This window comes from Phocoena phocoena, chromosome 9, assembly GCF_963924675.1.
Source record: "Phocoena phocoena chromosome 9, mPhoPho1.1, whole genome shotgun sequence".
In the NCBI taxonomy this organism is placed as follows: domain Eukaryota; kingdom Metazoa; phylum Chordata; class Mammalia; order Artiodactyla; family Phocoenidae; genus Phocoena; species Phocoena phocoena.
The window spans coordinates 52,605,320-52,628,346 of NC_089227.1; positions in this window are offsets into that span (position 1 = coordinate 52,605,320).

The window sequence follows — 23,027 nt, forward strand, 5'->3', positions numbered from 1 at the left end:
TGTGTGTGTGTGTGTGTGTGGTGTGTGTATTTTGGGAGATGATGAAGTGGGTGGACTATATATAAAACAAGGTTGGCCATGACTTTATAATTGACAATAATGGGAAATGTTCATAAGGTTTCATCATACTATTTGGACTACTTGTGGTATTTTGCATACTAAAAACATTTATAACACGAGCAATGTGATAAAGAAATCATATGAGAGTCTAGCTGGCTGGCCAGGAGCATCTTGTAGTGTGATAATAATTAAAGATGATTGGTACCTAAGGAGACAAACGACCTGTATGCAGAAAATTATAAGACACTGATGAAAGAAATTAAAGATGATACAAACAGATGGAGAGATATACCATGTTCTTGGATTGGAAGAATCAACATTGTGAAAATGGCTCTACTACCCAAAGCAATCTACAGATTCAGTGCAATCCCTATCAAGCTACCACTGGCATTTTTCACAGAACTAGAACAAAAAATTTCACGGTTTGTATGGATACACAAAAGACCCCGAATAGACAAAGCAATCTTGAGAAAGAAAAACGGAGCTGGAGGAATTAGGCTCCCTGGCTTCAGACTATACTGCAAAACTACAGTAATCAAGACAGTATGGTACTGGCACAAAAACAGAAATATAGATTAATGGAACAGGATAGAAAGCCCAGAGATAAACCCACACACATATGATCACCTTATCTTTGACAAAGGAGGCAAGAATATACAGTGGAGGAAAGACAACTTCTTCAATAAGTGGTGCTGGGAAAACTGGACAGCTACATGTAAAAGAATGAAATTAGAACACTCCCTAACACCATACACAAAAATAAACTCAAAATGGATTAAAGACCTAAATGTAAGGCCAGACACCATCGAACTCTTAGGGGAAAACATAGGCAGAACACTCTATGACATAAATCACAGCAAGATCCTTTTTGACCCACCTCCTAGAGAAATGGAAGTAAAAACAGAAATAAACAAATAGGACCTAATGAAACTTAAAAGCTTTTGCACAGCAAAGGAAACCATAAACAAGATGAAAAGACAACCCTCAGAATGGGAGAAAATATTTGCAAATGAAGCAACTGACAAAGGATTAATCTCCAAAACATACAAGCAACTCATGCAGCTCAATATCAAAAAAATAAACAACCCAATCCAAAAATGGGCAGAAGACCTAAATAGACATTTCTCCAAAGAAGATATACAGATTGCCCACGAACACATGAAAGAATGCTCAACATCATTAATCATTAGAGAAATGCAAATCAAAACTGCAATGAGATATCATCTCACACTGGTCAGAATGGCCATCATCAAAACATCTACAAACAATAAATGCTGGAGCGGGTGTGGAGAAAAGGGAACCCTCTCGCACTGTTGGTGGGTATGTAAATTGATACAGCTACTATGGAGAACAGTATGGAGGTTCCTTAAAAAACTAAGAATAGAACTACCATATGACCCAGCAATCCCACTACTGGGCATATACCCTGAGAAAACCATAATTCAAAAAGAGTCATGTACCAAAATGTTCACTGCAGCTCTATTTACAATAGCCAGGACATGGAAGCAACCTAAATGTCCATCAACAGATGAATGGATAAAGAAGATGTGGCACATATATACAATGGAATATTACTCAGCCATAAAAAGGAATGAAAGTGAGTTATTTGTAGTGAGGTGGATGGACCTAGAGACTGTCATACAGAGTGATGTAAGTCAGAAGGAGAAAAATACGATATGCTAACACATATATATGGAATCTAAAAAAAGAAAAAGAAAAATGGTCAGAAGAACCTAGGGCAAGAAAGGAATAAAGATGCTGACATACTAGAGAGTGTACTTGAGGATACGGGGAGGGGGAAGGGTAAGCTGAGACAAAGTGAGACAGTGGCATGGGCATATATACACTACCAAACGTAAAATAGGTAGCTAGTGGGAAGCAGCCGCATAGCACAGGGAGATCAGCTTGGTGCTTTGTGACCACCTGGAGGGGTGGGAGGGCGGAAGATGCAAGAGGGAAGAGATATGGGTACATATGTATATGTGTAACTTATTCACTTTGTTATAAAGCATAAACTAATACACCATTGTAAGGCAATTATACTCAATAAAGATGTTAAAAAAATTACAATGTACTACATAGATATTAGATTTTCTATTTTTCAATTCCCTGTTCATTTATAACCATCAGAGAGCTTTTAATGTTCTGACAAAATTTTTTAAAGGTTATGAAACAATAGTAATATTTTCCATTGATTATTGAGATCATTTTTGCATCATTTCAGCTTGCATGGTCATTTTTATGGTTCAGCACTACTGTGCAAAGCAAGGACTGCCTATATATCAAAATGTTGATAATGGTAAGGTGATAGGATTATTGGCAATTTTTAATTTCTTCCTTTTGTTTATCTGTATTTTCTAGTTTTAATTCCATAAACATGTATTGACCTTGTAATTCAAAATGTGGCAAAAAATTATAAAAATTTTGGAAGAATAAACATGATACGGTTTTCTGCAGATATATATAAAAAAAGAAAAAAAGAAAAAGAAGATGATCGGTTCAGGCCAGAGTATGGCTCATAGGTTGAGAACTACAATTTTCTAAGGCACCCAGAATTAGTTGAACTTGGGTGACTGATTCATATTAACCAAGTTCAGAATCTTGATGTAAATTTGGGGATACTTTTTCCTAGTTATGAGAATCTTTGGGCCTTTCATTATATGCACCCCCTAGACACATATCAGACTGGAAGGTTATAGATGTGCAAGAATGAGAGGAAAAGGGCATGCAGCATTTTCAAGGATGTGTCCTCCATGCCATGGTGAGCCCTCTAAGCCCTTTCTGATCCTCAATTTAAGGACACTTCTCTAGGGACTGGAGGGCCAGTGTTATTCCTCCAAATCCACTTGGTCTGTGCTTGGCATATATGCGTTGTCAAAGTCTGTTTTTACATCCCATTCTTTCTGATCATAGTATATGGTAAAGTTATTTGAGTATCTTTTAGACAGATACTCTAATTCACTCATTGACTCTGGGTCAGAAAGCACTCTAGCCACATGTTCATTCCCAAGGGTTTTTTCATAGGTCTCATTCATTAATTTTGGGATTTTCCTAATATCATCCTGAGGTAGTTTCCATGACCTTTGGTCTAACCTTGCTGTTATCCTATAGGACAGGGATCCAGTGTATAGCTACCCTTTCCCTTGAGAATTATTTAACGACATTATTGGCAGAGAGGTTGAGTGAGGTACATGGTAGTGATGGGTACATTTTATGTGGCAATATTTGAATAGCAGTTTTTACAGTATGTGTGGGGGGATCACTTAGGTAGTTGGTAATTACACTAATTTTCTATTTCTGCATAATAAATTTCCACAAATGTAGTAGCTTGAAACAACATTCGTTTATTATCTCACAGTTCTATAGTTCAGAAGTCTCGTATGGTATGGTTGGATTCTTGACTCAGGGTCTCAGAAGCCTGAAATTAAGTTATTGGCCAGCTATGTTATTATCTAGAAATTTGGTTCCTCTTCAAAGTCATTGCTGTTAGTGGCAGAATTTAGTTCCTTGTGATTTGGAATAATGTTCCCATTTCCTTGTAGGTTGTTGAACTGAGGTTTATTCTCAGCCTCTTGACCCATTTCGTCATTCCTTGCATGGGCCCTCTCTATCTCAGTGACATGTCAAATCCTTCTTGTGTTTTGAAATCTGACATCCCATTCTGTTGCTCCCTGGAGAAAATCTTTGCTTTCAAAAGGCCTCATAAGATTAGATAAGACCCATCAGATAATCTCCAGATTTAAGATCAGTTGTGCCATAGAACATAACATAACAGTGGAAGTAATAGCTTATCATATTTCAGTCTTCATAGTTGTAGATGGGACATTTTTGGGAAACCATCTGCCTACCACATTAATCCTAGTCCACAGCCCAGCATCTGCATCTAAAATGCTGTTTTTGAAATAATTGTGCAGTTTTATTGAATTTATAAAATGTCTGTATCTTTATGGAAAAAAAAACCCTTCCCAAAGGAAAGAGTTTATATAGTTGTGGTTGTAAATTTGGGTCTTTGGCTATAAACCTCAAGAATGTAAAGCTTATACTATTATTGTTTTCAAGGATACACATGACTTACTGTATATACATTATTTTGTATAATTTACTGTATGTATACTTTTACTGTATAATTAGAAGGAAACTGCATACAAACTCCATCTGATATAGAATTGTTATAGATATAGAAACAACTTTTGTACTTATTTCCAGTTCCCTTCCTAGTTCACTCTTATTATAAAGTCAGTCTAAGACCAAATATGTTACTTTAAACAAACTCAAATCAAATGCACATTTAAGCAACAGTAACAACTGGCCTACAAAACATATCTCTCAGTATAATGCATGTACCATTATTATGTATAAGATTGCTGGGGTGACAAAATATTTCCTCTTTATAAAATTATAGAAATAATAATTCGGAAAGAGAAAAAACTCCATAATTCCAAATCTAGTGAAACCATTTTTAAAATTTTGTATGATTTCTCTGGGTGTTTTTTCCTTTGCATATATTAGCATATAGATTTACAGATAGCTATAGTTACATTATTTTTAAACAAGAGGGACTTATTTATTGAGGTAAAAGTCACATAATATAAAATTAATCATTTAAGGTGAAAAATTTTAATGGCATTAAGTACATTCATAATGTTGTACAAAACCCAATTCTATCTAGTCCCAAAACCCTGGAGTTGCCATCACTCCAAAATAAAACCCTGTGTGCATTAAGTACATTCTCTCCAGTACCCTATCCTGCCAGTCCCTGGCAACCACTAATAAGCCTTCTATCTCTATAGTTTTATTTATTTTTAGAGATTTTATATCAATGAGATCATACAATACTTAATATGGGTCTGGCTTATTTCACTTAGCATAACGTTTTTAAGGTTCATCCAAGGTATAGCATGTATCAGTATTTCATTTCTTTTCAAGGCTGAATAATATCCCATTGTGTGTATATACCATTGTTTATTCATTCATCAGTTGATGAATATTTGAGCTGCTTCACCTTTTCTTGGCTGCTGTGAATGGTGATGTCAACTCTGTGCCAGATACTTTTCTAGGCAATTGAGATATATCAGTGATCAAGAGACAAATGTGGTTCCCCCCCAGAGACTACATTTAACATGTTAACATTTTTCATTCTTTATGTTATACAAATATAATATTATAATTATGAATATTGATGTATGCTGAGGATATGGAGTTGGAATTTTCTTAGAAAATAATTCCCTTGACTAATGAAAAAATTTGACCTAACAGCAAATGTGTAACCTGAGAATCATCCAACTCTTTACCTCGTTTGAGATATTAATAGCAAATCTGAATAATTCATAAAAAGGACAATTGTATAACATGATTTGTATCTATATTATCCATTATTTTTTGAACTCTTTGGTTTTTGTCTTCTTATATAAGAAAATGGCTGGCTTTTCCTTAAGTCAGTTTCACTCTGACTTGAGTGAACCTGGACTACATTTCTCTGCCTCCCTTGTGATTAGTTTTGGCCATGTGAGTGAGTAACTGGGTGAGTGGAACCCTGGCAAGTGTGATATGCACCAGTTCAAGCCATGGTACATGTAATTCTTCAATGGGAGATCTTCCGTTCTGTCTCCCATCATGTTGGCTTGATGTAGATGTGAGCAGTAACCTTGGAAACCAAACCGTATGTGGAATATGGTGGAACCAAAACATGGAAGGACAATGGGTGCTGATTTTCCACTTGGAGGATAGCCACCTGCTTAATAAGAACAACTCTTTTGGGCTCTGGTTTGAGGCATTTTATGTATTACAGCAGCTAGAGTTACCTTTTTTATACTTCCCTCCATAAATAGCAAAGGGAAACAAAAATGTCAGTGGATTGGAAGCAAAAGAGCTATTTAACAGTTTAGGGTTGAATATAAAGAACGGGTTGGTTTTTCTACAAATCTTTTTCATAGGTGTGTGTCTGTGTGTGTGTACGTATGTATATATTTCATTCCCTCAGAATGAAAGCTTAAAGAGAGCCAGAGGAATTTAGGAATTTACTTTTTTTTTGAATTTACTTTTTTACTTTTACTTACTTTTAAAATTAAAAAAAAATTTTACTGAACTCCATCTAACAGATGAGAATGAGGACACAATGAGCAGAAAATAAGACAGATACATTTTCTATGCTATTTTCTCCAATTTCCTAGAGGAAAGCAACACTTACAGTCAATTTAACCAAGAATTAGACTATGATTTGAACAAAAAAGTATCCAGTTTATTCTTCATTATTGTTTTGATTCTTGGTTAAATGGGCATTGCATTCGTTATTAGAAATATCTAAGAAGGTACCACAAGCATGGAGATAGACAAAAATAAAGATTTTCCAAATGGGAGTAAATTAGATTTCAGAAGCTGAGAACTAAAGAGCTTGGTGTTGATTTATATTAACACTTTAGAATGAATTGTTTAAGCGCATGGCTTGAGTGAACTTAGAAAATACTATTAGCTAACATCTTTAGTAACTTCAACTCTTGCCAAATTAACCTGCCATTCTTTTTCAGAGGGTAATTAGGCTGACAGAAGAGGAAATTGACAGTCTTTATACATGTTAATGTAAGCCAGGCATCTCACCAAGATTGCTTATACACAAGAAAGGATCATATGCTCTATAATATCATTCTTAAGTGGAATTCTGGTCACTTTTTAAGTGGATGTGGAGGCAACTAGTACAAAACTAAATTTTTTTTCTTTAACTTAAGCTCTCTTAGCTAGAAAAAACATCTCCTATCTCACATTCTGTGGAAAAATAGTTTTTATTTAGCTTGCAAGAGAAGAACATGACTGAATACCCATGATTTAATATTACAATATTATGTCTAATAAAATTAGCAATTACTCAGTAATTTGTTTTAATATTATATACATTGCAGTTTCCTTAAATGACAAAATTTGCAAGCAGCACACCACAAATAAAGTGCCATTATGGAAATTCAACCAAAATTTTAGATATATATACACACACACACACACATACACATACACCAGCTTCAACAAGAAAAAAAAAAGTATGATTCACAAGTAAGCCGTGATACATACATACATGTCTTATAGTCTAACTGAAAAATCATGGGCTAAAATGTGCAAAACATTCTACTGTACATTGTAGACAATGTACAGTAGAATCTCACCTAGTAATCTAATAATAATAAAACAAAATTAACACTCGTTTAAAGTGAGAAAGGAAGAATAATAGCATATGAAAATTCTGATGATAACTCAGCACAACAGTAATAATGCATAGTTAACTGTTCTTTTTGAATATGTCAAGATTTTCAAATATATACACGTGAATTGATCTGGTTATCTATTACTGCATAACAAATCATTACAAACTTATTGGCATAAAACAACAATTATTTTATTATGCTCGTGGAGTCTATGTCAGGAATTTAGAGAGGGCCTTTATAAGTTTCCTAAGGCTGCCTTAACCAGTTGTCACAAACATGGTCATTTAAAACAATAGAAAGTGATTCTCTCGAAGTTCTGGAGGCCAGAGGTCCAAAATCAAGGGATCTGTAGGGCAGTGGTTGCTCAGAGACTCTAAAAGAGAATCTCTTCCTTGCCTCGATCTCCAAGTGGAAAATCTAGAGTTGAAAAGCATAATAATTGAACTGAAAATTTCACTAGGTGGGCTCCACAGTGGATGTGAATCGGCAGAAGAAAGCATCGGTCACCTTGAAGATAGATCAATAGACGTTTTCTAAACTGAAGAAGAGACAGAAAAAAGACAAAAGAAAAATGAACAGAACCTTAGAAGTTCAGATGACGTGTGGGGGCAGTGGTCAGGGTTCATCCTATGTTAACTAGAGTTCCAGAAAAAGAAGAGAAAGTGAAAGAAACAAAATTAAATTTGAAGAAATAATGTTCCCAAAGGCCCCAAATTTAATTTTAAAATGTTAGATTATAGATATAAGAAGCTGAATTAAACCCAGGTGGAATAACTACTGATACAGCATTGTATCGTCTTCTAGACATTAACACATCCCCTATGTTGGAAATGCTTTACTGACTGCTGTGGCACAAGGTCTTGCGTGTTTGACTTGCATGTGCCATCAAGTGTCTGTGTGACCAATTTTCCTATTAGTTGCTTTTATTTAAGCCTCAGTCCATGATGATATCTTCGGTCTTCACTTGCAATAAAATTATTACTTGTCCATTAAGTCTATTTCTTTTCTTCTTCTCATTTGCCTAGGGCAAGAATTATCAAACTATATCTGTAAAGTGCCAGAGAGCAAGTATTTTCAGCTTTGCAGGCTGTACAGTCCCATAACTACTCACCTTTGTCATTTTAATGTGAGACCCACCATAGACAATAAGTAGATAATGAATGTGGCTTGTCCCAATATGACATTTACAAAAAAATAGGATGTGGGCTAGATTTGGGGTGTAGGATGTAGTTTCCTGAGTCCTGTTTGGGATAATGCAAGATGTACTACTTGGGCCAAAAAAAAGTAGGAAATTTTAGCCCTGAAATGACATGCCCTTATCAAAAAAAGATTGTGATTCACATAATTTTGAAAGTGCTTATGTTACGGTTTCACATGAGCAGAAAAAACACAGTTTTTTTTTAAAAGAGAAATGATCAAATTTGAGAAACAGTGAACTAGAGGAAGATCTCTACTGGTGAACTACAAGCTGAACTACTTCTTTTTCAATAATTTTTATCGATAATTTGGATGAAGTTAGAAAAAACTATCTTTCAAAATGGCAGAAGGCACAAAAGCAGTAAAGATGTCTAATATTTTGGAGAAGAGAACAATGAAGCCATTCTAATGATCTATTAAGGTGATAGAATATTTAAGGTGATAGAATATTTGCATACTATAATATTAAGTGAAAGCAATAGGATAAAAAGTAAATACAGTAAAATCTCAATTTTGTACAAAACATAGGGGGAGAAACACCAGATTATGAACAGCATAATATTATATCTGTAATAACAGCTAACTTGCTTGAATGTTTATTATATTTGCCCTTTGAGCAATTTACAACTTTACTGCATTTAATGCTCACAGCTAAACTGTACAGAGGATTTTGTCATCTCTTCTTAAAATGAGAAACCTTAGGCAAATAAATTATTTGCTCAAGGTCTATATGCAGTAACTTCTGGAGTTAGATTTAAATTCAGTTTTTTCTGACTGCAAAGGCAATGGCCTAATTTGCTAGTCTTAAATGGTGGGATTATGACTTTACTTTTATTCTCCATATGCTACATATTTTTGCATCTTTTATGTTATCCACATTGAAAATGTATTATTATGATAAAAATAAATATATCAGAAGGAAAATAAAGATAGGAATTGTTGACATAGTAAATTGACATTTTACAGTCATATTAATATATTAAAATTACTGAATTTATATTTTCAAAAGAAATTCAATAATACAGATCTGGATGGATTTATTTAACCACATAAAAAATAAACTTAAATTTTTAAATGGAAGTATAGTTGATTTACAATGTTGTGTTAGTTTCAGGTGTACAGCAAAGTGATTCAGTTATGTGTGTAAATATATTCTTTTTCAGAGTCTTTCCTCTTATAGGAGTCTTTTCTCAATATTACAACATATTAAGTATAGTTCCCTGTGCTATACAGTAGGTCTGGTTGGAATAATTTAGATTAATAGATGTTAATGGGAATTTGGTTGACAGAGACTCAATTAAAGGATATAGTTTCAGTACTCGTACAAGCATGGGCTACACAAAGTTAAGTACAGCATCTGTTACCTGGGACAGCGCTGCTCAAAGCATGGTTCTTAATTGCTGGCCAACCAAAACTATTTGTCACCAGTTCATGAAGAGCTAAGAAAAGAAATAGAGAGGAAGCAATTGGCTGAGTAATTGTATGTTAGATGAATCTAATAATAATAAACAGGGCTTATAGTTTGTGTCTTTTTTCACTGTTTTACTAATTTATTTTTAATCAAAACTTTGGTCCTCAAGAGAGAGCGGAATAGAAGCTCAGTGGCATTTCACTATAGATAGTAAGAGAATCACTGACCTGGGAGGTAATCTGTGGCAATGGGTACCCATGTCTGTGGTACTTATACATACTCAGGTAGAAAATTTAAGTGGAACTTTCACAGAAGGGAGGTTAGGATAATTAAAAGCCTGGAAATGGCATCACATGATGAATGATAAAATGGAGAGTTAGCAACAGGTAGTCCGATGATCATAGGAAAAAGAGGAAGTGCTTATTACGTGTAGATAGAACTGGAAAAAGGTAGAAATGAGTAGAAGAAAGATTTTGAGTCAATAATCAAGAAGAAGCCTAATTATCAGAGTACTAAAAATGAGCATATTCTGCTATAAGATGGAAAATTCCTCCACATTAGAGCTATTCAAATAATTTTGGGTGATAACTTGAAAGACATTTGGTATAAGACTGATTCTTGAAAGTTCTTGCTTACTTCCAAGACTGTGACTCTCAAAATCAGATAAATAATCTGATTTGGTAATATTGTCCCAGCTTACACTGGACATCAGTGCTCAGTGGGCTCTGAAACCAGTAGTGCTGCTGTCCATGTAAGTTCAAGACCATACTAAGTAACTGGGTTGATCTTAATTTTGCGATGTGTTTTGGTTCCCTTAGGTGTAGAGTTTTGGCAACCCTATTTTTAAAACAATCACTTATTCTGAAATGGTATTGAGTAATCTACATACATTTTTTTCCTAAGTCTTTATTTTTGTTCAGTGAGATGCTTTTGCTGTCCAGATATTTTTCTCAGCCTTACATATCTTACTTTTGCATGTGTGTTCTAAAAAGAACAAGCCAGTCCTGAAATATACTCAGGAACTAACAGTGCATTTGACAGCCATAGGTGTAAGAAAGATAAAATGAATTCATATTTTATGTGCTGAAATTACCTCTTCTCTTCTCGACTCTCATAGGAACTTCTTTATACCTTATTTTCTCCATTGCATTATATTTATCATTCTTTTATAATAAATACTTGTCACAGCTTATTTAGACTGTTCTCTTCTTGGTCTCTCCTGAAAGCAGAAGGCATGCATAATGTTTTCCTTTCAATGAGAAGTGAAAGGGAATGAGAACTACTTCTTCCTCTACAATTTTGACTGTTTTGCGACTAATTATGACAGAAACTGTGAACGTTTATCAAGCCATTGCTATGTCGAGGCTTTGTGCTAAACATACTAATTGCACCTTACCATTTATCCTTAGTCGTGGCCTAGCTCCGCCTCTAACATGGGTAAACCTGGTGATTAGGTAGTCTTGCTATTACTAACATGAAAACATTTTTGGTTCCTACGTGCCAAATATTGAGTTAGGAATATTTTGATTTTCCCTTGGAGAACCATGCATACTTAAGCCATTTGTATACGGCTTTAACCTCCTACAAGGCAGTGGTTGTTATCATATCATTATATTTTCCTATAAGAATAAAAATCTCTTATACAGGGATAGCTCAGTAAAAATTCATTTTATAACTTAAACTACTTTTAGCCTGACATACAGATGAGTGTTATAAGATCATCCAAGCCTACTAGAATTGCATTAACTAGAGAAACCACCACTCCATGGGCAACTTACAAACCGAAGCTAGAGATATGGAGCAGTAGTGACCATTTTTAAGAATGGATTGTTGGGTTTCCCTGGTGGCTCAGTGGTTGAGAGTCCGCCTGCCAATGCAGGGGACACAGGTTCGTGCCCCGGTCCGGGAAGATCCCACATGCCATGGAGCGGCTGGGCCTGTGAGCCATGGCCGCTGAGCCTGCACGTCCGGAGCCTGTGCTCCGCAACGGGAGAGACCACAACAGTGAGAGGCCCGTACCACAGAAAAAAAAAAAAAAAAATGAATGGATTGTTAGTAAACGGAGTGTGAGACTGGGAATGCTAGTAAAACAGTCCTGGGGCTGAGGAAGAAATTTAACTCAGCAATCATTGTTCTCTTGTCTTGCCACCAATGCCACATTTAGAGCACAGGCTTTGGGCCCCAACATGCCTGGGGTTCTGTACTCACTTAAATTAGTGACCATAGACAAGTCATGTAATTTATTTGTGCCCCAATTCCTCATTGATAAAATGGAAACAATGATACCTATGTCAGAAGGTTATGGTGAGGAGTAAATGAGGTAATCTAAGCCAAGCAAGAACATAGTATCCCGCACATAGCAGGCACTGAGCAAATGATTGTTTCCTCTTTCCTTCATAACTGATTCTGGAATATATGTTTGGCGCTGCCTTATTGTTCACCTATGATATGACTGCCTATTATGAACCCTAATTCTAATTCTAACATACATGTTTTTGATTTTTGACCATATTCTAACTTCTCAGATTCATCTACATTCTTGTCTTGCCTCTATTGTTGTTTTTTTTTTTCCCCAGTTTGGACACTCAGCTTCATACCTGTCCATTTCTCACAACTTCATCTCATATAATCCTCTCAAGAGCAGAGAAAGCATAAAGAAATATTAGCACAAGCATAAGAAAACAAATAAGATCTGATATTTCCATAGAAAGATTTTTTTTTTTTTGCGGTACGTGGGCCTCTCACTGCTGTGACCTCTCCCGTTGCGGAGCACGGGCTCCGGATGCGCAGGCTCAGCGGCCATGGCTCACGGGCCCAGCCACTCCGCGGCATGTGGGATCTTCCCGGACCGGGGCACGAACCCGTGTCCCCTGCATCGGCGGGTGGACTCTCAACCACTATGCCAACAAGGAAGCCCCATAGAAAGATACTTTTAATCACTTGAATATCTGATGAAATCTGCCTTCTGTGTGTATAAGTAATATTTTAACAAGCCTTATGTCAGCTTCACAAAAGTTTGTGTATGTTTTTTTGTTGTTACAAGAATGTTTTCTGTTCAGGGAATGATAGTAATAGAATATGGTGCAATGTCTTTACATTTGCACTGTTACATCTCACTATTCCTCTGTTGCAGAAGAGCGGTAATGACTCAGCCAGGTAAAACTTCCCATTATGTGAACCTTAAATTTAATATAAATAAATGTCCTAGTTTATATACCTATGTTATCATTATCATGTAGAGTTACGGTTTTGTAGACTTGAATTTTGCCTTATATAAATATTATATTTAAAAACTAAATTTCAGAACTAACATTCAGAAAAGAACCATATTAAAGGACCTGAATATCAAGTAGGTTTTCTTTAAGGAAGAAGGGATTTACAAAATGCTATGCAAACTGGTTAGATAAGCACATAAATCATTCTAGGCTTCCACTGACTTCTTGCATCTCCAAAGACTATGGATTGAGAAACTGTAATTCTGTCATTAGTTCGTTTATCTTTACCACGGATGTGACATATAGCTTCAAATATTCAAGAGCATTGTCTTTACAATTTAGTATGCATTTCAAATCTGAAAACGAAAAAGGAGGTGAATTAGATAATCACTGCCATGTTTCTATATGTTAAATATTTATATAAGAGACTATAGTAAATAAAATCTGTATTTTTAAGTAAGGAACATTTACCGCAGAGCATTATAATACAGAGAGTTTATTTTTAAGAAGTTACCTTATTTAGAAGTTCAACATTATTGAAGAGCTTCCAGGATAAAATGAGTTATGTTGCAAGTACTTGTACCTTATTGAATTTAGCCCTTCATTGCTTTGCTTAAGTATTCATGGTTCATACAGTACTGCTAAAATTTATATTTACTACCAGTTCATTAGTACAGCTAATTCGTATAATTATCATGGGATAAAAATACCAGACTAAATTATTCAGTGATTGGTTAGTAATTTGAGCTGGACTTCACTGAACATTTCTGGTTTTATCTAGGCTTCCTCATGTGTCTTCAGCCATCTGGGGGCTGTTGGTGGATGATGGCCTCCACACAGTGGCTCACTCCTGCCTGCCAGCCCAGGCTTATTCACATAGAGACTCCTTTCAACAGCAGCAAGAACATAAGCACCAAGGCACCAGCATTTTTCAGATCTCCGTTTGTACCATGTTATATCCCATTGTTTCATATTATGCACTGTTGGCCAAAGCAAGCCTTATGAGAAAGCCCATCAGTCAGTGTGGTACTGCATCAGCCAAAGGTGAAAACACAGAATGGCATGAATAAGTTTGGGACCATACTGCAATAATCTACCACAGTGAGGTCTTATGGAATTATTCACATTAAGCCTTCTCTTACTTCATAAGAAAATAGTTAAAACACAAAATGTAAGCATTGCCTATTCACTAGAATTTTATTTGCTTGATGCCATAAGAATTTATTTGCTTGATCACTTCTCCTGTAGCAGATAATTTCCTGGTGACACATATGTCTTATGGAGACATATGTTTGTTTCTATGTAGAAAACTTGAATGTTCTTCCCTTCCTCCATCCCACCATCCTTCTTCACTAACCCCTCAAAAAATTAAATCATGACCAATGTGTTTCTTTTGACATAAAATGAACCCCACGCAACAAACCAAACCCAACAAACAAAAATCAAAACCCTCAAACTCTGACAAAAAGCAGATAGAGTATTTTTTAGAGAAAGTTTACACAACACTCATTTTGCATATCCATACTTCGAAATTAAGATTTCTAACGTGAAATTAAGATGCATACTAAACAAATTTCAGAATTTCAAAAATTTAGGGAGATGTTCATATATGGTAAGTGTTGAGTCACAACAACTCGTTATTAATGTACAGGGTTTTGGTGAGAAAGTAGAGCTTATAAAGTACTATGTTAGTCTCTATATAAGCAGTATATTTTGTTGCCTTCCTGTAGCATATTCCTTCTCTAATAGTTGCAAATCAGCTTCTCAGTATCTTCCCCTCTTTCTCTTCCTCATTTATTTACAAATAATTTTTATTGTTTACTGACCTGCAGATTTATTTGGGAAAATCTGTGAGTGAAAGCAAATTATAATTTAAGGGGATAATAAGGTCTCTCAAGAGGGTTTTTAGACTAAGTAAGCTGAGCATATTTGTAGGCAAAAGAAATGAATCAGGAGAAGAGTGAGGCTTTGCAAGAGAAAGGGTATAATGGTGGAATGCGTTCACAGGGAACAAAGGTGTTATCCTTAGAAAGTGGGCTAGGCTTGTTCCGCTCTGAGAGGGAAAGAGGGCAGTGTAAGTACAGACTGAAGAACAAGGCTATGCAAGAGAGCAGAGTGTGATATAAAAGAGACACAGTACATTGGAAGAAAAGACTTTTTCTCATGCTTCTTAGTAAGAGCAGTGATAGGATCACTTACTTAGATTGAAAGTCCAGTTCATTTCAGTTCATCTCACATTATTTGAGCCTCTCTTATGTGACAAGTATCATGATAGGTACCTATGATCCAAAGAGGGATAATACACAATCTCTGTATTGAAGGACTTTACAGTCTTGGTGGGAGACAGCTGCATAAATCCAGTCTAATGTTCATGGGAAGGCTTTCAGAGGAAACGACACCTAAACTTGATTTTAAGGGCTGTATAGACATTGACCATGAGAAGACAGAGGAGGAAATTACAAGCAGAAGGAAGAGCAATTGCCAAATCAGCCAGGATGGACAGATAAATGTTCAACATTGATAGAGCTGTTTCTCAACTGTTTTTAACCTATTACCCCTTTGATGAACATGAAAAATGTTCACATCCTTCTTTCGGAGATGCGAAATTGCCTTCCACCAATGAAGACCCACTTTTCTAGTATAAAAGCTGAAGTTTCTTAGTGATGAGAAGACTCTTCATGAGCAGATTGAACTGGCCCTGGGAATTATGTGTAGGTCTTTTCATTAGCAATTATGTGGGAGGTGAATGCTGAGGAGACAAGAGGTAGTAGAGTATAGATGGAAAGGGAGTGAAAGCGAAGATTAGCAAGACCCCTCCTTTTCGCCCAGAGGAGCCATAGATGACTAGAAATTGTTCCGAGGCAGTCAAACGAGGTGCTTAAATTTTTCTACCAATTGAATTCCAGTATAACCTCTAATGAAATACCAGTTGATTAGAATAACCAGCACTTAGGAACTGCATTTCTCAGTTCTCCATGTTTCAGAAAACTGTTTGTACTGGTATTCTTTTTATCTGCATTTAAGTAAAATCCAACAATTGGGTTGAATTGATCCTTTGGCTGTCAAACAAATAAACCAAAAAACAGGTTTCTAAGTTCATGTTAATTAAGTGAGCTTAGAAGCCATTTGAGTAATCCACTTGGACTTCACTAAAAGCTACCCTTCTAATGACAATCTCCATGGGGGAACAATGTCATTAAGCCAGCTTTGCTTGAAGATATTTATTCATAATATCATAGGTTAAATTCACTGTTACAGTATGATTCAAATACTCCGTAGTTTTATATTTGTACATTTAATAATCCATTCTTAATGTCTTTGGATATATTTTATGGAAGGAGTGGATAACTGGATTAAATGGCTCATGAAGTTGACATGTCACACATATCTGAGACCCCAGAGGTTTTAACATTGAAACTGACAATAGAGGGAATCGAACCAGCGACCTAAGGCTGTCCACACGTGTCGGGTCTACAGTCTTCCGCCCTACCAGTTGAGCTATCGAAGGGTGTGCACCGCCAGGCCCGGGCCCTCACTTTTTCTGGAAATGCCGGAGCACGGCACTGAGACGCCCGAGAGTGAGTGTTTCATCGAGGAGGTTATTTTGCGCTATGGCGTTTGTATAAAGAAGGCAGAGCTGTAGGTGAACGTGAGCTTAAGTAGCCTCGGAGGGAAAGCTCAGTGGTCATCTTTGGGGAGCAGCGGAATGAGAACCGGCACTGATGTGGGGTCGCAGAGGATTCGCTGGGTTGGCAGGAGATATTCTCCTCCACAGTCCGGCAGCGAGGACAGGACTGATCTGGTAGTTGTTGTTTTGACTGAATCAGCTAAAAGTCTTGTGGCCACACAGCAGTCAGGCTTCTTTTTCTGTGCCCCAAGAAGACCCACAGACGTTTGCACAAATATTCCACGGTGTGCTTTCAGTTAACAGCCCCACTTGTGGGGCTGTGCACTGGCTGCTTCGTGGAACTCTGTAACCAGAAGACTTGGCTGCTTAGATGAAGCAGCACATCGGGGACTCAGTGACCCACCATACAAAGGGTACTGTATTCGTGACCAAGGGAAGCCAGCCGCCACGACTGTGGCAGAACTAAGACCTTTAGAGAGCTATCCAGAGGGTGTTAGTGGGCATACTTGAAGCCTTTCCTGCTAAAGGTTTTTGAATTATGCCTGTTATTATGGCCACTATGGATGCTGCTTTGATAACAGCTTTGACTCCCGCCTATCCCATGAAAACCCAGATTTCATCTCCCGTCAAGTTTGGGTGACATAATTCTTCTGTTTGGCGTTTGTGAGACCGCACTCAAGATAACTACATCTGCACGGCTAATTCTTTTTTCTGCGGACATACAAACTTCTCCTTCTATGGACTCAACTTAACTTTATGGTTAGGTAATTCAATTACGTCTAGAGTATTTGTACAAATGTCTGATTCTTCACAATTAAGCATAACAATCAACTCTTTAGTTTCTATAAAATGCTATGACTTTTGTTTCACTTGAGGCCATTGAAATGGAACTTTGCTAGAATGGTGGTGGAGATCACTTGTTCATTAAACTTTTAGCAATCAGTCTTTATATAATAGGTCTTCTATTAGTAATGTTATTTCCCTTCATGAAGTGTCATTCCTTTTATGTATTCATGGCACGGAAATCAAAAATGGACCATGGTGGAGTGGTCATATAACAGCTTTACAAAACCATCCACCTGTAATCCTCCACCCCTTGGTAAGGATTCCTCAATCTTGCATCACAGTGGGGCAACAATATCAAAAACATATATTACACTTTAATATTTCTTTCCCTGCCCAACCTAAATGTAAAAATAAAAGAGCTTGGTATGATACTTTATTAGGCGCTACTGGAACTTGTATGAGCCTAGTTAACTCCATAGATGTAGAAACTCTAGCTAATCGATTACATAATACTGGAAAGGACATAGCTCAAGCTTTAACTAATGTTCAGTGGATGCCCACTATTATGAAACCCCATGAGCTAACCCTGAATTATGATAAAGAATTCATGCAATTATTTAACATATCCCAAATTGGAAAGCTGAAGCAAACTCAAAAAATAAGTAAAGTTTTCAGTTGGTCCAAAAGGATAAGGCTCAAAAAATCTTAATGTCTAATAATGTATATGCATGGAGAAAAATATTTGCTCAGTGAGTCCCTACAAATCATTGGTTATCGATTCCAGAAGGAGCTACTAAATGTACAGCTACTTGGAGTACAGGCACCTTGTACCATTATAACGTTTTAGATAATTTTACTATGTGTCAATTTCATGTGTTACCAGTTGTTTTTAATGATGAATATTGGCTACCCCACTTTAATGGAAGTTATCTAGATTCAGATAATCAAACACACCTTTTACTGGACTGTGTGCGAGCAGCTGAAGGACTGGTCTGTGGACAAACTTCGAGGATATGGGAACCCTGTTTGTTGGAATGTTCTATCAACTTGTTAATGGACCATATACCCTCAATCTTATTGTATGTTTTTTAAAGTGGCTCCCCAGTTCTTATGTATTGCCACCAATGATGAAAACACTATTTCAGCTTACCATTTAGAAGTTCCATTTTCTGGTTGTTTATCACATGTTGATAATTTATATTGGAAAGGTGTTTGGTATAAGTTTTTATCTGTTAAAAGAAAAACCATTGTGAACACAGTTGTCAATTCCTACTTTACCCACTACTAATGCTACTCTACCTTTAGAACCTTTAAAAAAGATATTAGAGGGCACAAAAAATTTAGGTAAATTTATTGGAAAACATAATCATTCTTTATTAGAACATTCTGTAATCACTACCATTGCTGCAAACAAATTGCCGGATGTAAACGTAAATGTCCCAAAACACATCTCACTCCTGGTGGGACGTTTTCTTCACTCAGTCTCCTAGTGCCTCAAAACTATTCTCCACACCGTTTAATCCTTTATTAGTTGCATTGATTGTACTATTTCAGTTAACTATTTGGAATTGCCATTTGTCATACCAAATCAGGAAAACTTGTCGTGTTATTTTGCCTTTTTCCTATGCCCTCGGGACTAAACAATCCTGAGGCCGACTGTCAGGAAAATTGAAATGGAAATCGTCCTGTTCAGGCTTCAGAGGCAATACTAGGCCTCTGACCAATTCGTGACCTTGCCTGGACTACATGCTTGCTCATAAACTGCTGTCAGCAAGTCTGGTGGCACTTAAGATAAAGAAAGGGACTGGGTCTTGGAATTTCTCGAGCCCTGAGAACCTGGCCAGGTTCCCCGGGGTCTGGAAAATCTTGTGACTCACAAGGTAAAACATACAGCATTGTTGAAGAAAACCAGAGCTGCATATTTGCATGCAAACTGATGATATCAGCTTGCGGCCTGGTATTATAAACGGGACTCTCCTAGACTACAATCTGAAGTCTAACCCGTGGAGTGGATGCACTGCCCAGGTCCTTTCCCAATTGGGACTCCAGATTGCTGTTTCCGGGAGTTCCCAGCACTGTTCAAGTGTGGATATAGGTGTCGGCCCAATTTGGTGATGTAAGTGCTTTTACTTCTCTCTCTGATTGATATTTCTTTCTTTTTGATGACTTCCTTTTAAAATTGAGCTAAAACTGTTTTAAAAAACCTGACAATAGAATAAAGTTATGGTAAATAAAATAGTTTCAGATATTATGGTAAATAAAATATGTTCACGTAGTAGGTATGAATGTATGTCAATCTCATAGATCGTTAACTTCATAGGACAATGGGATCATGACGAAGGAATCACTGTGTTTTTTTTTAATTTTTATTTTTATTGAGATATAGCTGATTTACAATGCTGTGTTAGTTTCTGGTATACACCAGAGTGATTCAGTTATATATATATTCTTCTTCATATTCTTTCCCATTATGGTTTTTTGTTGTTGTTCTGATTTTCCACATGGTCAGGAGTTCCTGCAGCACCTTGACGAGAGCTTTCACACTAATGTGTGCCTGGGCTGCGCCCAGCCTTAACTACCCTGGTGGGGCCGGTTGGAGCTCCCTGCCTGGCATCCTGAATGGCGGTCCTCTCTTCCCTGTCGTTCCCAGAGGCCACAGGGGGTTTGAGGGGATGGAGAGTTACGCTCCAATTCATCATACTAATTATTTTTCACCCCCCACTGTTTCTCAGGCCTTCTATCATAAGGTGGTAGAAGCCTCACAGAGACATATTATGTTCTCCTCTTTGGGGTCTCTCCTGAATGCTAGCCCCCTGAAACAGCTAGTTCCTCCTAGATATCTATGCGGGTCGTGGCCCCCATCATTCCTCCCTGTGCACTGGTTTTTCTTGATTTCCCTTCACATTACCTTTAGAAAATGGCTTCATGGATCTGATATTGTTCACCTAGTCCATGGTTACCCTCTGTGGTTCTCATCTTGTCTTTCGTAGTGTTATATACACTGCGGATTATGAGATATGATTATCAAAGCAGTTTTCTTTGTTCTCTCATCTTTCCTTTTTCAATACTATTTTTGACTGCGGTAAAATATATATAACATGAAATTTGCCACTTATAACCATTGTAAGTGTACCATATTCAGCAGCAGCAAGTGTGTTCATAATGTTGAATAACCATCACCACTATTTACAAAATTTTTCACCACCCCAAACGGAAACTCTGTTCCCATTAAGCAATAATGAACTCCCCATTTCTCCCAGCTTCTGGTCACCTCTAATCTACATTCTGTCTCTATGAACTTGCCCATTCTAGATATTTCAAATAAGTGGAATCATGGAATATTTGTCCTTTGGTGTCTGGCTCAGTAATGTTTGTCACTGAGCATAATGTTTTCAAGGCTCATCCATCGTGTGTCAGAATCCCATTCCTTTGCATAGCTGAATAATAATCCATTGTACGTATATACCACGTTTTGTTTCTCCCGTTTCCTTTTAAAATTTATTCGCCTGGAGTAGTCCTTCCTCTCCCTGGCTCAAAAGTCAGGCAGGCTATGTAAGGTCAAAAGTCAGGCACTTGTAAGCGATAAAAAGTCTGAGAATCACTTTATGTTGTGCATTCATGTTCTCAATCCATTAAAAATGCCTTGTGTTGAAAAATAAACTTGATGTATCATTAAATCTTCTCCCTGGCCCCCGAGGCTCAGCCCTTTGCGCCATACCTGAGTCCACTTGGCGTAGAAGCCCAAATGGGCTGATGCAGCTCACCTGGTTGCTCTGAGGGTTCATCAGGTCCTGCCTGTACCATGACTCTTTATTCGTCTCAGATTAAGGTTGACAGGAAACAATAATAGATGATTATTTACTTTATTCCCCCTGAGAAGTGTCCACTTCATCTATCTCCAGATCTAGGTTTTTCAATTCTAGTGCTTAAATTTGGTTTGCCTTGAATAAAAATAACTTAACCCTGTGTTAGTGCCTATAATGTTTCAGCATCATTACAGGATCATCCCTACAGACCAAAGTCCCCTGTCCTAAGTTTGGTAGCAAAATCCTAACCATGTTCCTGTAGGTAAAACAGAAATGTGTTCCTGCCCGAAATATAGCTCATGGACATAATTGCAAAGATTTGTCAAGACATGTGTGGAGGATATTCTTTGTAGGACTGTTTTGTAGTAGACAAGAATTTGGAAACAATCAAATTTTCAATAATATTGTACTGGTTAAATATATTTTTGACATATCTGTATAATATAGCCTGTTTAAAAAAATGGCAATGTGGTTAGGTTGAGAAATTTTCTTCTGATGGTATTAATATTAATTTCTTTCACTCTCCTACTTAAAACAACTGTTTTTCTCTAGTATCCATATTGAATGGAATCACCAAATCAAATTTGAATTCTGATAATTTATCTTAATTTTACCTATCCTGTATTGTTCTTCTGTCTCCCAGTATTTGTAGAGGGGATTGTAAAGTGTAATTAGGAACTTGAACTTGGAAGTCAGACATACCTAGATTTTGGTTGTGTGAATTTAGGCAAATTTTAAATGTCTTAGGCTTGGTATTAGTTATTTCTTTTTATCTATCTATCCATCCATCTATTCATCTATCCTCATCTATAAAATTGACATAATAGTACATACGTCAGAGGGTTGCCAACATGGTTAATGAGATCAGGTACAAAAAGTACTTCTTTCTTTTCTCTTTTTCTTCTTTTTTTGGATAGACTCTCAATGAACTACCACTAATAAAATAATAATGAACTTTCCTCTTGAGGCAAGCATCACTTTGTCCTGAACACATCAGGCTCTTTTGACTCCCATTTCCTTGTGCATGGTTGCTACTTCTTCCTATATAAATTATAATCACTTAGATGAGACCAAGCCAAAACCCCACCTATTCCATGAGGTCTTGTTCTGCGAATGTAGAACACAGATGTTTCTGAATCTAGATCTAAATTTTGTGTGTGCCCTTTGGTCCTTAATTGGAGTTGTGGGCCACTGTTGTTGTTTGTTGATTTGCCCATGTAGATATTATTTCCTGAAGAGATTTAAAATTCTTAGGTCGTAAATTATATTAACAAGAAACAACAGACAACAAAATAAAACAAAACAAAAATACTGTCAACCAAAACAAACTATTCTCCCCAGACTCTTCCAGAATATATTTTAAGCTGTCACGTATTTACTGAGTGGATATTTGAATGGCTGTCATAGAATATTAGAAATGACTCTCAAGTTCAAAGTGACATTGACTACACCCAAAACGGAGTATTTTTTCTTAGAGAAGTTCTTGTCAGCTAAGCCTTTTATTGGTGTTGAAAGGTTGGCATTAGATCACAGAGTAAAGGCAACTTCACCTCCTCTAATGTTGATGCTGCATTTTGATTTTGGACCTCCTACAAACTTAATGGTGGCAGCAGAGCTGATATTAAAGATTGGCTGGGGCTGGTTTTCTTTTGCTGGCTTGCTTCAGATCTCCTTTTATTATCTCTGGTTACCTAGCAACAGATAATGTTGCGCTAAGGCCAAACGATGCTCTCT